The sequence below is a fragment of the Pogona vitticeps genome, chromosome 3 (genome assembly GCF_051106095.1).
Source record: "Pogona vitticeps strain Pit_001003342236 chromosome 3, PviZW2.1, whole genome shotgun sequence".
Taxonomy (NCBI): Eukaryota; Metazoa; Chordata; class Lepidosauria; order Squamata; family Agamidae; genus Pogona; species Pogona vitticeps.
Genome location: NC_135785.1, coordinates 169,622,674 through 169,640,428, shown reverse-complemented (window position 1 = coordinate 169,640,428; position 17,755 = coordinate 169,622,674). Strand labels below are relative to the sequence as shown.

Here is a 17,755-nt window from a genome sequence, read left to right as displayed (position 1 = left end):
CAATCCTAGACATAAGAGTCAGCCACATTCAACTCAAGTTGGACTTGCCTGTGCCTGAACATTAAACAGGATTGTGCCTGAACATAAACAGGATTGTGCTATACATGGCTTGTTTCTTCAGTGACATGAAAAAATTGCTTATTTTACAAGTAAAGAACAAGAGTAAATATGTGAGCAGCAACGTAACTTTTTTTAAAATTCAGCATCCAAAATAATCTTGTGTCGTTTATACCAGTAGAAGGCAAACAGCATTAACTTGCAATAGCATATCACTAGCAATGAACAAATCTCTTGTTTGGATTTTTGGGTGCCTGCCTGCTGGCTTAGCACCTTCCTGGAAATCCATGTAGGACTCATTAATTACCAAGGAGGAGCTACTATAATTAATACTGTTTGCCTTTCAGCAAGTATAGCTAGGGAACAGAATTTTGGCCAGTGTCTCAGAGCTTCTCCAGAAGTAATTAGTGATATTATAAAAATATATGAATAATGGGAAGGTGGGTGATATAGTAAACTACATTTGAAATAAAGAGGTTGTGGCTTGTAATTAGGAGTGAATTGTAGCATATTTTAAAATCAGGTCATTATCTCTTTATGAAATACTGTATTTGTTTCTTTGTTTAGGAGTATAATGAATATGAAAGAAATAAAGGGAAGAATGAGCTTATTATAGAAACTATTAAAATCTAGGTAAAATATCTAAGGATTAGATAGAAGTTTAGAAGTTAACCTGGTGTGAAAACTAAAAAGACTCCACTATGCAATGAATCTATGGTGAAGTGAGCCAAAAGACATTACTTATACTGTATAATCAATCCACAATGAAGGGTTTGCCTTCCATTTGCTCTGCATGAAGATACTTTTCAATCATGGCATTGATTTAAGAGTCAATATTCTCATTTCTTTGGATTATAAAACATGTACTCTTTTACTCAAAAGACAGTAGTCAGTGTTCCTAACTAGGGAGAACAAGGAGAGTAGCAATGGATGAACAGTGAGCAAGTACAGCAGTAGGTGCTCAGGGTTCATTCTGGTTGGGAATCAAGTAAGGGGCACCCAAAAAGCTATCAGGCACAAACCATTATAGTAGGTAGTTCTTAGAGGAAATTGTGAACATATTTATTTTATTTATTTATTTATTGCATTTATATGCCGCCCATCTAGACATAGTCTACTCAGTATGTACCACTCTGTGTTTGTGTTTTGTTATTTTTTCTTCTTTAAATAAATATCTCTTTAACAGTCTGCAGTAAGCTGTATTCAAAATACTACACCATATTATTGAAGCTGTTTGGCCTTTTATTATTATTTTAAATGTAAGTTTCTTCATAATATACTGGAAAGGGAATATACATGTACAATTTGAAAAATGCCTCAGGTTGCACTTTCTGAAAAGAATTGAAGCTTTTATTTTTAAAATGATCTACAGTGGTGCCTCGCTTAGCGACGTTAATCCGTTCCAGGAAAAACGTTGCTAAGCGATTTAATCGCTAAGTGATCTTAAAAAGCCCATAGAAACGCATTAAAACGTGTTTAATGCGTTCCTATGGGCTTAAAAACTGACCTTATGCGAGGATCCTCCATAGGGGTGGCCATTTTCGGTGCCTCTAAAGTGAGGCAAAACAGCGGGTGGCCATTTTGTTTTTCCGGTGGCCATTTTGGAACCGCTGATCAGCTGTGCAAAAAGGGTCGCTTTGCCATGATCGCTTCCCTGCGATCATCACAAAGCAATTTTTCCCCATGGGGCCATCGCTAAGCGATCGCTCTGGCGATGGCCAAAACCCCATCGCTAAGTGATTTCATTGCTCAACAGAGCGATCGCTAAGCGAGGCACCACTGTATATGTTACAGTTGGAAAAGGAATGCAAGCAGCTTTACCTTCCCTTTCGTTTGTTAGCGGTGGCTTTTTCCCTTACAAATGAAAAGTGGTTAAGATAGCTGTGAGTTCTGCTTGTGTTTAGTAGTTACAAACAACAGTGATGTTTATCATGATTTAACAGCTGTGTGAATTGTTATGCTATCTAAAATGAGGCCTGCTTTGAATACAACAGAGAAGTGTCAAGAGAACAGTGCAAGTAATTTATATGTGTTATCCTGACAGTTTGCACCTGATCTGAAACATAGAGGGAATTTGTGTCCCCATATCTGGCAACCACACATTTCCACACCAAGTTCATTCTTCTGCTTTACATTATTCATGGCAGTGAACAATGTGTTGTTCCATTCCTGCCATCTCCTTGAAACATCCAAAGAAGCTTTCAAATGTGTTTAGCAACCTGTAGCTGCACTCCTCCTTAATTTGTTCCAGTAATTATTTTAGATATGTTTGGAAAGAGGGGAGAAAGGTTCTGAAACGCTAAAAAGAACTGGGTGGACACACAAGGAGTAAAAAGGGAGAGTGGAGGAAAGTTCAGCTTCAGCCACCAGCAGGACTTCATATTCAGGCTAAATGTGTCACTTTAGACCAGAGGTAGGCAAAGTGCAACGTTCCAGATGTTATTTGCTTGCAGCCTCTGGTATTCCTCGGTGTTGACTATGATGGGTAAATTGATGGGAATTGCAGTTCAGGAGCATTTGTAAGGCCACAATTTGTTCACTCTTGCTTTGGTGCAGAGGTCCCCAACCCCTGATCCACGGTCCAGTGCCGGTCCGTCACCCAAGCCAGACCGAGCCGCAGAGACCTGCCCCTGCACGCACTCACCCACACACATCCTGTTTGTTCCTGCGTATGAGTGTGCGTGCGCCTGCACGAGCGCTGCACCGCCCTTCACACATGCACACGAGCACCTGAACGAGCGCTGCTTCGCGCAAGTGCATGTGTGCCTATGGACATGAGCGCAGTGGGTGCCCCCCCTTCCCCAGCTGGTTCATGGGGCTAAAAAGGTTGGGGACCGCTGCTTCAGTTAACTCAGTGGCACTTACTTTTGAATGACCTATACAGGGCTATGCTGTTAATCTTTTAAGTTTCCTTATTTTCCCCCAGTTTTATTAATTTTCCAAAATTTTGTTCAAAATGTATTAAGTATAATATAATTTACCAAAAAAAGAAAAAGAAAAGAAAAGGAGAGATACTGCAGTTAAAAGCAAACAAAGGCAGAAACAACCAGCTGCAGCGGCTTCTTTGTAAAAGTAGGATAAGTGTTCTGAAAACTTCAAATAGTCAGCTGGGGTTTGGGAGGCATATAGAAAGCCTTCCTTATTGGCACCAAAATTAAAGGGAGGCAGTGTGCTTACAAATGAATACCAGTTATTGTAACTTCCTCTCATAATTCTCAGGTTATGGGTAAATTTTATGGACACAGCCATTTTACATGATCAGTCCTTTGAGGGCCTTCCATTGTGCAACTATTTCCATTCTAGCTATTTCAAGTAATGCTTTAATAAAGATTTTATGGTGTATAGCATTCAGATTGGGAGAGAAGTAGCAATGTCTCATCCCATTTAATGGCTGATTTGTGACTTGGGCAGTGAAACAAATAAAGTGTTCTATAAGGGACATAATCTTGGCTTGGGCAAAGGCATCAATATATGAAGGAGGGAAACAGTGTTTTTAAACTTTGTATAAATGAGAACTGGAAAAGACTGCATGAGTTCATTTGACTGGAAATGTCTCTACATTCTGTTTTATTAATTAAAAATTAAAGCCTACATTGAATAAACTCATGATTTGATGAAAGTTTAGACTTTTAATTAAAAGTGCTTTTGTTTGTTTTCAGAATCTTGCTCAGGTGTCTTAATTGCTGTCTGGATCCTGAATTGTGCCATAGGTATGTTTGTTTTGAATTTATTTATTTTGATTGGCGAGTTTACTCAGTTCTCCAGTGTTTTTATCATTTAATTTCCATAACTGCAGCCTTAAGAGCATCTCCAGAAAAATGATAAAATCCCCCTTCATGGTACTTATGTCAGATTTGAAAAATATATGCAAGTGGCTTATATGCTATACTCTGTGATTAATTTTCTTTTCACATTTAACTTGCTGATGGAGCTACATTTTTGAGTGTATCCCATTGCCAGACGTGGAGCATACTACCATTTGTTCCCACACAGAAGTCTATGCAATCTACAAAATTGTTGACTGCGCTATATATTTAATTCTGCTTTCTTTATGAATAACAGAGTTTCACTACATCTGTGTTCATTTTGGGGGCTGCTAATGAGCATAAGAACTAAGTGTCAATGTAGTCTGATTTATTAGTTTCATGTTGCCATCTTAATTCCTAGCAAGGGAAGAATGAAGGGATTTATAATCTTGGCATTATTAAGAGGTGCAACAATCACTTGAAGGGAACTTTCTGTAATGCTGCTTCCATTGCATTGTATATTTAAAAAATAATTACACGTATTCTCGAAGGCTTTCACGGCCGGAATCTGATGGTTGTTGTGGATTTTCGGGCTCTTTGCCCGTGTTCTGAAGGTTGTTAGGCTGGATGAGTGTCAGAGTGTCCTTTATCGGTACGAAATCAGGGAACTTCTAGACCCCACCACCTAACAGAAAACTGAAACAGGACCCAACCAACAAAATCACAAAACAAACAAACATGCTTATCAGGAGTTCCTCCCTGCATCTCAGCGTCCTTCAAAAAATCTGCAAGACAGAAGCTCTCTCACCAAGACTATATGGACTCCCCAAAGTCCACAGAGACTCAATCCCACCCATTGTAAGAGCCATCAAACCGAGAAAACAGCACAAAACTGAAGAGGAAAAACAGCCACCCACAAATAAAGTATTTCTGCCATGCATCAGAGGGGTTACGGACCATATGGGGAACTTTTGAAAAAAAAAACAAGCTACAAACAGTATTCAAGCCCACCACAAAAATACAACAAAAGTTACCGTCAGCAAAGGACAAAAGGGACCCCCTCACCATTGCAGGAGTATACAGGATACCTTGCAGTTGTGGCCAGGTATATATTGGGACCACAAAACGCAGCATTCACACCAGAATCAAAGAACATGAGAGACACTGCAGACTAAAACAGCTGGAAAAAACAGCAGTAGTTGAACATGCCCTAAAACAAACTGGACATTAAATTCTATTTCAAAATACTGAAGTACTGGACAATACCAGCAATCATTATGTTAGACTGTGCAGGGAAGCCATTGAAATCTACAAACACTAGCAGAGCTTCAACAAAAAAGAAGAAAGTTTAAAACTCAAGAAAGCCTGGCTCCCAGTACTGAAAAATAAAGCCTCCAAAAGGTCAGTGAACTCTACCCAGCTACACGGACTGGTGATCACTGCACACAAAAGACCAGCTAACGACACCCATCAATTACAGTGACAGATAATCTCTCCCTCTTATCACAACAATACACCCACAATAAAAACACCCTGATCACCACAATCACCCACCTCCTGAAAAGGACAAAAGCTGATCCCACAGCTATAAATACTCAGCTATCCAAACAAACTGCACCAGAGCACAGACAGAGTTCTGACTCCTGTCCTCTGAAGATGCCGGCCACAGAGACTGGCGCAACGTTAGGAAGAACAACCTTCAGAACATGGGCAAAGAGCCAGAAAAACCCACAACAACCAATTACATATATGTTTGCTTTGAAGCTTTCTTGACTTTAAAGAGAAGTTCACAAGGATCTTCTTTGTTCATATTCTTAGCAAGTTTCAACTAAAATTCACAAAAACTCAGTCTTCGTTACTGATGCCAGACATTTTTTGAAGCTCTAGCCATGTTAATCTGTTGCAGTAAAAAGTGGCTTGTGGCAGTTTTAAAAGCAATACGTTTTATTTGATGTGAACTTCCATGGAAAATAGTCCACTTCTGATACAGGAATACAACAGGGAAGGAAACAGAGACCTGCTGGCTGGCTGCATATGGTCCCAGAGGCTGAAATATGGCCCCACCAACTCCAAGAACCCTTAAAAGTTTATTTTCTACCCTCTAGTGGACATGGGAAGCAATTTTGCTATATTTAGAGCACCTTGGCCCCTTCTTCTACTTTTTTGTAAATTTGAAAAATGTTTCAATCACAGGAGTGCATGAGGGAGGAGACTTTTCAGTTAAATACCTCATTTTTCAAAAGGAAAAATACTTTTGGAGTAGGCAGGTTAGAGGAGTGGGTACTCTCCAAATTCTAGGAATGGGTGTCTGGAAGTTACCTATGCCCAAGTACCATATTCAGACCCTATGCTTACTGGTTATTATGTTGCTCTGCACCATCATTTCAGACTTGGGGCAACCCTAATGAACAAATGACAGCGAGAAGGTCCTGTCATTAACAGAGCTGCTCAGGTCTTGAAAACAATAGCTTATGGCTTTACTGAGTCAGGCCATCTTGTGTTCAGTCTTATTTTCCTCCTACTTTTGGCATTTTTAGTATTGTTGCCTTTTTATTGAGTCTTTTATTCTCAAGTAAGTCCAAAGTACAGTAGCATTTGTTCAGTTAGTTTAGTATGTAGTGACAGTTCAAACTTGGTTTGATACAGCATTCACTGTTTGCATTTCTGGTGCTCCATTCATAAAACTCGTCCAAGATCATCAAATTAGTTTTTTCTTATCAGCATTTTTCATTTTCCAGCTATTATATCTATGCATTGTAACTGGGAATACGATATTCTGAATGAACTTGGCCTTGGTCTCTAGTGTCACAGTCTGACACTTAAGGATCTTTTCTAGTTTCTTCATAGCCAACCTTCCAAGTCTCTGTTTTCTTGGCTACAGTGTTGATTTTGATTAATTATTGAACTTCATATAGAAGTTGTGAGGAGGGGGTGGCCAGGTTCTGAGCACCGCTTCTGGTATCTATCGCTCAGGTCTCTTGGTTGCAGAGGCATTATGTCCCCATTTGACCCCAGGCTCAAACTGTCATGGAGGCTTACCAATGAAATAAAGAAATGACTGTTCCATGGAAGCATGACAGGAGTCTACAGATCCCCCTCCCCCAAAAAATAAAAATGAAATTAATTATGAGCTTGCATAAAATCACAGTAATTTATTTACAGTGCTGGAGCAATACACCAAACTGTTCTGAGTTAGATGTCTGTTAATACTTTCAGTAACAGTTAACGTTTGACTTTACTTCAATTTTTCTTGAATTCTTTCACGTCTCCCTTCACTTTTGCATCATTTTCTCAAAAAATCCTTCTCTAACTCAGACATTTAAATTGATGTTCTTTGACTCTCTAAACACTGCCCCAAGCATTCTGAAGACTGAGCTGAGAAGAAGATAAAACACTAGATCTGTCTGTCACATTTAACAATTGCAATTCTGATTATTGGGATGGGGTAAAATGGAATACGGTATAGATAATTATATTAACTATTATATTACATGTACAATTATATTAACTCTGTTAATTGAATTAACAACAATGGCCATAGCCTTCGAAAAGACTGATTAATATAGACATCCTGACAACGATAAGGACAGTTATACAGGTCAATTACTCTCCAAGGCAGCCATTCTCAACTTTTTTTTTGGCTCTGGCCATAAATACAATATGAAAGTAATATAGGCCGAATCAGGATTGTATAATTTATATAAGAAACCTTATAAGATGGTGTGTGAATAATTGTTTCCAGTCTGTGCCCCAACTTCAAATGTGCCAGGGTGCCCTGGGGGGCATATGCCCCTCCCCCATTGAGAATGGCTTCTCCAAGGTGTCAACGCAATTTTTTCTTCCAAGACATTGACTGATTTAACTGAAATCAGAAATGCTACAAGACAGTTGGTTGTTATTGACATTGTTAAGCGTGGGTTCCCTCAAGTGCTAGATGTTTGATACTCTGTTTTAATTTGAGTACAGTTATAAGCATTTGAGGACTGTGTGAGAATTTCTGAGATTATATGAGAGCCTGGAATGTGTGGTGGTACGTTGCTGTTTTGTAGCCTGGGAATCAGCTAGAAGAACATAAAGGTCCTGTGAGCAGAAAGCAACACTCTTGAGTTTAAATACTGTATATAGGAATCTCAGGCTAAAGTTGCATATTGGCAGAAAAAAATGTTTTTGAAGCTTAAACAGAGGAGCAAACCAGAAGAGGAGATATAGAGGCAGTACAACTAAACTGTCGTTTAGTGTACAGCGGACCCTCGACTTACGGAATTAATCCGTATTGGAACGGTGGCTGTAGGTCGAAAAGTCCGTAGGTCGAAGGTCCATTTCCAATAGGAATGCATTGAAAACCATTTAATCTGTTCCAGCCAAAGGAAGAAAAATCCTGGGCTACCAAAGCTGCACCTGCTGCCCTCTGTCTCCCGTCCCCGGTGCCCTCTGCCTTCTGTCCACACAGGGACAGAAAGCAGAGGGCACCAGGGATGGGAGACAGGGACAGTGAAGGGAGTTGTGAAGCCCAGGAAGCCGAAAGCTGTTCTGCTTTCCCCCTGCATTTCGTAGATCAAAGCTCCGGCTGCAAGTCGAACCAAAATTTTGCGGCCGGAGCTTTTCGTACTGCAAAATTTTTGTAAGTAGGGACCTTCGTAAGTCAAGGGTCCACTGTAGTTAGTTGAAACTAGAGTAGGCTCATTGGGGATTTGGTGAATCGGCTCAAGTTCCATAGATTCAGTGGACCTAGTCTAGTTATGACTTATTGCTGTAAGCAACAGAATTTCAGCCATGATGTCAAAGTACTTTTTTTGCTGATTACCGTTTGTACAAAGACAATTGACTACTGCTTTTAGTCAATTGACTATTTTTACTGATAAATACTGTAGACCTGCAGCCCGGAGGATGGGGAAGAACCAGTAATACACTTTTATTTCTGTGATTCAGACACAATTCAGGCTTGCTACCTCTGTACAAAGGATGCTGTGGAATACTTATTTTTAAATCACAGTAACTCTTCATTATCTAAAGAAGATTATATAAAAAATGACTAGCAAAGCTTAGGAGAACATATGGCTATTTTCCTCCCAAACCCTTCTAATCTGTGTCTTTAAAAGACACCTAGATTTTAAACATCTGAGCCTATCTTAAATATAATCACCTAAGTAAGGTGGATAGAACATGGAGGTTCTATTTTGTTTGTTGATAGTATATTTTATATGTATGTACCTTTTAAATCCCATTTGTAAAAAAACATTCAGTGAGCTAGATATTATCTAAGGGATATATCTGTAATGTACCGAAGAGTAAAATTCACAGCATATATTACTGTATTTGCCGGTGTATAAGGCTACTGGGCATATAAGACCACCCCCCAACATTCCCACTCAGAATGTAGAGTTTGTTACATACTTGCTGTAAAAGACTACCCCCTCTTCCACACGTGTGATTCTGCTTTGGCTGAATCATGGGGAGAGTTCCTTTTGGTACCTTTTCGGAGAGAGCCAGGGTTTGCTGGAAGAAGGAACAGCAGAGAGGCGGCAGCCATTTTGGAGAGGCGGCAGCCATTTTGAGAGGCAGCAGCCATGTGGTCACATCTCAAAATGGCTGCTGCCTCTCTGCTGTTCCGACAGTCAGCTGTTTTGCGCTAGAGTCAGGCTGTTCCCAGGCTAGGAGTGGGGCTCTACTCAGTCTTACTACCAGCTAAGTGACTTCGCTGGGAGAGAGGGAGGGTTTGCTGGACATGCACCCGGCGTACAAGATGACTCCCCCACTTGGAAGCATGTTTTTCAGGGCCAAAAAGTCATCTTGTACGCCGGCAATACGGTAGTTCAGATACATTCAGAGCCATAAGGTCATTTCAGTGTAGACGTAAACTGATCTAGTTGCATAAAATTTATGTTACAGTAGAGGTGTTTGATACTCATGCTGGTTTAAAGCAGCTATTCTCAACCAGGCCTATATGGCCCCTAGGAAACCCTGGCACATTTGAAGGGGGCACAGAATGGAAGCAGTTCTTCACATACTACCGTATAAGGTTCGTTGTGTGACTTGTAAAATCTTGATTCAGCCTATATTTCTTTCATATTGTGTTTATAGCAGTGGCAAAAAAAAAGTTGAGAATGGCTGGTATAAAGGATAAATTGATGCATTATGATTTAGGGGACTTGGATTCATATTTCTGCTAGGCCATGGAAACTCACTGGTGTATGTGTGTGGAACTGGTAAATCCACTCCTTCAACATCTCGTATATCTTGAAAGTGCTTTTTAGGGTTTCTATCAGTCATTTCCATCTTGGTGGTATGTAATATAACTTACAGAAGTGTACAAAGCAAGAATAAAACTCACTGTAGCACTGTTGAAAGAAGAAAGGGCTTGCTCTATATATGAATTACTCAAAATCCATATTGCTGGAGTTACCGAAGACAAAAAATTAGTAATTCTATTAACTAGCTCTGTGTACCAATTTGAGTCACAAAGATGCAGCTCATTTTCTGCAATTTAGTGTATTTCTTTGTTCCCTGCTCAGCTCCACCTCCACCTGTAGGCCCAGTGCCCTTTGTTATTTTCATTTGATTGTAGAATGCATAATTTACAAATTATATCACCTTTAAAATGTCAGCATATCCCAAGTCTATAGCATACAGCAGGCAAATTTTCTGCTTTGCTTCAGACACTGGTGAGAGATTTTTCATCAAGTAACAGCACTATTTACAAATACATGGAAAAATTGGGAGTTCACTTCAAGGATGTCAGTGCTTCAGTCCTTGCTAAAGGTCACTAGCCTGGCTCAGACCTAGAAACAGTATGTTTGAAAGAATGTTTCTGCCTTTCCATTCACAAGCAGATCCTAGCAGGGTGGATTTCATTTAAATCAGTACTATGAAAGTCTCAATGCTACTGTTTTTCCCCATCCCTTGAAAGTGCACTCTTTCACTTGACATAACTTTAATAATGTACATATTTTCCATAGTATATAGTTCACGATTTGCCTGCCCAGATTGACTCCACCTCTAATGATGCTTTATTCGTTGATATTTGCAGTGACTGAAAGTATGCTGTTTGAGAGGGAGGAAGGGGTAAGGGCTTGACCTTGTCAGCACAACATAGTGGAGGGAGTTTCAAGAATTTCCAGCAGTATGTCGTGCTGAGGGAAGTTGGAGCTCAAAGAATAATTTTAGTCAGGGTTGGAAAAGGGGGTGGGTGAGTGGGTATAATGACGTATTTTATTTCCCATCTCCATATATTGCTATTTAGTAGGACTATTTCCATTTTTAATCTCAATAAACAAATCCATTTAAGAACGGTATTTGTGTGTGTGTGTGTGTGTGTGTACTGACTAGTCTAAGCTAGGGAAGATAGAAAGTTTAATCAAAATAATATATGAAGAATCCTATGGAATCTTGTAAAATTGAGGACAAATCCAAAACTCTCTCTCTCTCTCTCTCATATTATTTCATAATAAAGCCTTAGAAGGTAGAATCCCTGTCCCATAATGAGCTCTTAGAGCTATAACACTTCTTAAATTAAAACTATAATCACACAGGGCTTTTTCTCTTTTTTAAAGCATTTTAACAATAAAAATTTAAAAATAGATGTAAATAATTTATTTGATTTTTTAAAAAAACACATTTTTGTCCAGGCTGCTGGCAGAAAATAAATCCTTTCTCCTAACACCTATAGCTCTGGAACTATAGGACATCCATGAGCATTTGACAGAAGAGAGTCATTTTTTCTGGATTGCAGATGCTGTAATTGATGTTGCTTGGCTAGTCAATGGCTAACTTTACATGACAACATCTACAGTCAGTGCCCTTGGATTCATTTGTTTGTTCAGAACTGAGATTTGACTAGAGCCAAAGTATGTCACAATTTATGCTAGGTGTTCAACTGGAGTGGTCAAGTATGTCCACTTTTATATGTTCCAATGAACTTTGTTTAGTAGGATTAATATTGATCTACTTATTTATATTGTTTTCAGCTTCAGCCTTTGAGAAGTATGTTTGGAAGGTGCTAAACAGTATGTGCAGCAATATGAGGCTTTACAGGAACAATTTAAAAAGAAGGCTAACACACACACTCAGTTTATGTGAGTGACTTTCTTTGTGTGCTAGTGTGAGAGCAGGGTGGGAAGAATCTGATCATCAGCCATCTGAACAGGAATGGCTGTTTCTTTCATTGTGGCAGCTAGTCTTGTCCACATAGCCATTCAGAAGGTGAGCACTGCTTTGCCTCAGCAGACCAGAAATGGAACACCTATCCTTTGTTTTGTTTACTATTTACAAATAAAGAAAAAAAAGTCTGCTGCTTATCCAGTATACCGCTCATAGTGCTTAAAGCACTCTTTGGGTAGTTTACAATTATGCAGACTACACATTGCTCCTCACCTCCCGTGAGCTTGGTTTTCTGTTTACTGACTTTGCAAGGATGGAAGGCTGAATCAACTTTGAGCAGGTTACCTGACCCCATTGGGATTGAACTCAGGTCATGAACAGAGTCATGACTGCAGGACTGCAGTTTAACAATGCGCCACAAGGTTCCAGGCATGATCTCCATATTGCTCACCACTGTGGTTATGGCCCACCTGCTCCCTATTACCTGTGTTATTTTAGTGCTTTAAGTTATAACCACAGAATACATTTACTGCAGACCTAGAGCTAGCCACTGGTTGACAAAGCTGGGAGGAAATTTATCCAAGATCATTATTAGCGCTTCTGATGTGTTTTTGTCTTCCCTATAGAACTGTATTCTCTTCTGTATTTACTGTATTATATTTGCCATACTGTATTTTCTTAGATTTTCCCATCTATCCACCCCACTTCTGTTGCTGAGTTCTACATTTAGTGCTAGGGAAGGTGCTGGAGAGAATCTATAGTTGAATGTGAGTGATAGTGGACTTCCTAGTCCATCATATAAAGGTAGGATTCTCTCATATTGTCTCTGGTCTGTGGAATATGGGTAGTCCTAAGGAGCCAGCAATATCTTGATACCCCCAGCCCAAGCTGTTGGCAGATACTGTTTTCCACCACCTTCAGTTTATCAAACAGGCAGACTGAGCCAAATGCTTCTGAGATTATGTGGAGTATTAAAACAAAATACATGTCTGTGTGCCTTGTACGAGATGAAGATGCGGGTCCATTTCTTCCAGTCTTTGTTTCTTTGTCTGTGCTCAGCTGCACTCCCAGCTGTAGAGGCAATATTCTTTAGTGTCTTTCATTTGTTTGAGCATGGGATGAATACCCTGATCTTCATATTAATCAGAACGTCTTCAAGCTATTAAAAGCAATTTGTTGGGATTCTGTTTGACTCTTTGAAATAGAATATCTGGTAGGTGTTTAGTGAGGTAGGGCAATTGTGCAGCATATCAATTTGAAACTTGCTCTGGCTTCAGGAGCCTTTTACTTGATCACTTCAGGAAATAGCCAAGGCACTCAGAATTCTCTTTTTCCCCTTAAGTAAAGATAGGTGATGAGACATTTTGCCACCTTTTAACTGGGCAGAACTTTGAGCTTCTATGATCCTGACAAAAGTTTTGGATGAGGTTCCACAATCAGCAACCAGTATGTTCTCTTATGTCTGTTTTGAAGAAATTCTACAAGCTAAGCTGGCTGTGTTCTTCCTTTTGTTCTGATCTTTTGTTAGTATGGAATTTTCATCTCTCTCTCTCTCTCTCTCTCTCTCTCAAATCTGTGAATACCTTGACAGAGGTTGGACTTGATGATCCATAAGGTCCCTTCCGGCTCTTCAGTTCTAAGATGATGATGATGACAATGACAACGATGACAAATGTTTGTTGTAGGTTTTTCGGACTGTTTGGCCGTGTTCTCTAGGTTTTTCTTCCTAATGTTTCACCAGTCTCTGTGGCCAGTATCTTCAGAGGAGTTAGAACTCTGTCTGAATACGATGGCAAATGTATTTATCAGAGGCGGAATTCTAAGAGATTAAAGATGGCAATGGAGATGGCAAGAGAGACATTACTCCTGAAGCAGATGTGGGTGGGACGGAGGCTTATTGAAATAAAGAGGGAGATCTCTGAAATAATGGTACTTGCACGCTAATTGAGGTGGCCTCTATGGCATCATGGGTATAAGGTGTTGCATTTTGAGAAATTGCTTTTAAAAAATAGGTATATGTTTTGTTTAATGTTGAGAAATAAAGTCAGGTGCAAATAAAGAAAGGGGATTGTCCAGTGCTGGCATGAAAGAAGAAGAAGAAAATCTTCCTTTGGGGTGTGCATGTTTTTGTGTCTGTGTAACCAGCTAATGCTAGGGTTTTTAGTGTTAAACCATGTGGAAGAGATTATTTTTACCCTGATGACTTCTCACTTAACATTAGAGTTGGAGAACCGGAAAATAAGTTTTTCTCTTTAGTAAAGGTTGTTTTTCTCCTGTTCTGGTAATACTCAGCCAAGATGTCTCTATCATCTCTCCCTATTCACTCCTTCCATCATTCACAATTTTAAGAGGCTCAGGCTACTTTTTGGAAAAAAAATTCATTCCTTTTACTATATTCCCCTGGCATTTAAAAAAAATACTCTCCCCCATCAGTTTTCATGCTTCTCCCCAGAAGAGCTTCTTTCCCTTTCTGGTAAAGGTTCCCCTTGACAATTTTTGTCCAGTCGTGTTCGACTCTAGGGGGCGGTGCTCATCCCCGTTTCCAAGCCATAGAGCCAGCGTTTGTCCGAAGACAATCTTCCGTGGTCACATGGCCAGTGCGACTTAGACACGGAACGCTGTTACCTTCCCACCGAAGTGGTCCCTATTTATCTACTTGCATTTGCATGCTTTCGAACCGCTAGGTTGGCGGGAGCTGGGACAAGCGACGGGCGCTCACTCCGTCGTGTGGATTCGATCTTACGACTGCTTGGTCTTCTGACCCTGCAGCACAGGCTTCTGCGGTTTAGCCCACAGCGCCACCACGTCCCTTTCCCTTTCTTATCCCTCCCCTAATGTCTGATATTTTCTGCCTGGTTGATACATATTTTACAAGTCTCCTCCTTTCTTTCTTGCTACCACTAGGATTGTAGATGGACCTATCTAATGTAAATTAATAGCACTGAGGGGCTTTTTCAGGGTGTTTATGCCCCATCCTTTATAGCAGAAATTATGGTGGAAAGAAAAGGGCTTTCCTGTGGTAGCCGTTAGACAGCTGTCTACATCTCAACAGTTGGTTTGCAGATCCAGGGGAAGAGACAGAAGGAGTCATTTGAGGTACAAGTAGGTTTGGGCAGGAATATTTCCCGAAGTGGGACTATCGGTTGCAATTTGCAATTTGTAATATTTTGGTGAGAAATGCTATTTGGTTATTATTTCATTGTTACTGTTCTTCAAATACTATTCTAAATTTTCCATTGGTGAATTAGAGTACAAAGGCCAACCACAGATTGCTCATAGGTTTTTAAATGAAAGATATAAATAAAATGGGGACATTCATTGCTGATAGGAGATTCATTTAGTGAATGAAATTTTCATTTTGCGAAACGAATGACAAATGGAACTTTAAAAAAACAGGTCAATCCTTGCTTTTCTTTTTCTGTTCACTCCATTGCTTGATACTTCTGTTTCTTAATGTTGCAGCTAGCAACGCTGCTTAGCTAGCTTAGGCTTGCTTGTTTACATTTTCGGTCATATATTATACATATGAATGATGGTGTACTTTGTAACAGTGGCCCTGTCACAGAATATCTCACACTTTGTGTTGCTTTCCAAGTTAGTTGTTTATTTTATACATGCATAAATGTGGAGACTCACTCTGAACTTTCTGTTCCATCAGTGTTTGTTCCCATCCCAACTTCTGCTTTTTTGTTTCAGAAAGACTGAACATCATTGCTCTGAATAGTCTTTCCAACTGTAGCCTTTTTCTAGCAAACACTGCTCAGCCAGGTAAACATACCTCCCCTCAGCCCACATTTCATATTAGAGTGCAGTTTTCAGACTTAGCCTTTATTTATTAATTTTTTTTAAAAAAATGGCTCTTAAAGGTCAGGGCAGGTTGGCTTATTTTTATGTAGAGGCAAAGTCTTAGTACGGTTTTGTGTTGCTTGTGTGAGGCTTTCCTTGCTGCAATGTAATTCTATCATTTGTTCAGCTTCAAAGCTTCTTGACATTTAAACAGGGCTCTGAACGTTTAGATTTTTGATATGTCTACGATTGCCTACATGCTCTTACTATGCTTCCTCAAAACAAGATAATGTCATGGCTCATACTGCTATTAAAACCATGTGTATTTGCAGTTAGTTTAGGGCAACTGTTGGCAGTTTGTGGCTCTTCAGCCATTGCTGTGGACTATTTTCTGTCATCATTTGGCTCTTCAGGCTAAGTTGTTTTGGCTAGGATTGATAGGGGTTAAGATTAAAACAAAAAATCTTGAAGTCAGCAAGTTGTCCATTCCTATTCAAGGATCTTCCAAATAACAGATGATGAGAAAAGTATTAGTGATAGACAGACTTTTGGCTAGGAAATTTTATTTGGCATAAGCTTTTGTGGACTGAAGCCCACTCCCATCAGATTGCTGCAAGTTCTATTTTTTTTGCCTCAAAATAGTGTAGATCTCCTGTGCTCAGGGAAAACCAAGGACAGGCCTTGTAATTTATCTGAATAAACTTGTACTACTTTATTTGTTTCTTTCATACTAACGTCTCAGCATGAGATGTCATCTGCATTGAAGGTAAGGTAGAACAGGATAAGAAGAAAGAAGACATTAATTTCTCAGCATCTAGCCTGAGATACCTTAGTGTGACACAAAGAAACAGCAGAAACAGAAGCAAAAACAAAATCCCCCCTCTTTTATTGTGTGGTTATAGACCCAACAAAATAGATATATAAGAAAAACAGATAATATTAGTTGCAAAACAAATACGAATTATTACAGTTCAAAGGAATAAATCATCTTACATGTTCTTTGAATTAAAAAGAAGAATTTGGCCACTAAAGTTGGTTAGCTTGTTGGGATTAGCCAGAAAATATTTCAGATAACAATCTAGGATCTGCCTGGAAATCTTCCCATGTTAGGACCAAGAAATCATAGAATCATAGAATAATTGAGTTGGGAGGGTTATAAGGCGATCGAGTCCAACTCAGTGCAGGAATCCAAATCAAAGCAGATCTGACAGATGGTTATCCAGTTTTCTCTTGAATGCCTCCAGCTTTGGAGCACTCACCACTTCCTGAGGTAATTCGTTCCATTGTTGTATTGCTCTTGCGGTGCTCATGGCCCCCTAAAGGGTCGTTGGGCATTTGGCCAGAGAGTTCAACCGGCACTTATCTACCACCTTCATGCTGGATTGAGTCCTTTGACCTCAGGAGTGCATAGCATAAGCCCTTTGAACAAGTCTGACCTAAAAACACTTTACACTTACTCAGTACTTTGTAAGTACATGCACATGGGCTTTGTGATTCCTTAGAACTCACAACAGCTCAGTTAGGTAGGACTCTTAAATGATAGCTAGATTGTGGCCCTTCTCCATTCCTGGATTTAGCCAGACCCTGCTGTTCAAGAGACCAGTCCTTAGTAAAGATGTTTATTAATTTTTTAATTAGAAAAATAGATTCATTAGAAAATCAGTTTATATTGCAGAAGCATTAGCATTCAAGAACATATTCAAAGATCATTGCAGTTAAATAAGATAACTATTTCCCATTTAAAATGATAAACTACTAAGCTGAAACTTATGGTGGACTATAGTGGGTTATGGTGTGTCAGTGTTTCTTAACTCAAATCACGGTTTTAGCAGAGTGATTCACAGTCCAGAAATAACTCACACACAGTCCAGCAGCATTTCCTTCAGCAACATGTATTTACAGCAGTATTTACAGCATTTTGGCAGCATAACATGTAGAAGTGATCTTCAAGCAGGAAGAAGACACAACTGACTGTACAACTAACACATATATACGTACATATACAGGACCAATCAGATCACACATTGAATCGTCCCTGAGTTGCATCATCCATGAGTTGCATCAGCACT

General features: G+C 39.6%; 1 protein-coding gene across 4 annotated transcripts in view; it reads left to right on the top strand.

The window, feature by feature from the left end:
• The window catches only part of NCK2 (NCK adaptor protein 2), a 91,099-nt gene that overhangs the window by 34,531 nt on the left and 38,813 nt on the right, over positions 1-17,755 (top strand). For 3 of the 4 annotated variants that reach the window (XM_072994527.2, XM_072994525.2, XM_078391474.1), the window contains exon 2: positions 3,717-3,767. The exons of the other annotated variant lie outside the window; for it this stretch is intronic. The gene's annotated coding sequence lies outside the window, so the exon portion shown is untranslated. The remainder of the gene's footprint in view (positions 1-3,716; positions 3,768-17,755) is intronic. 4 annotated transcript variants of the gene reach the window in all.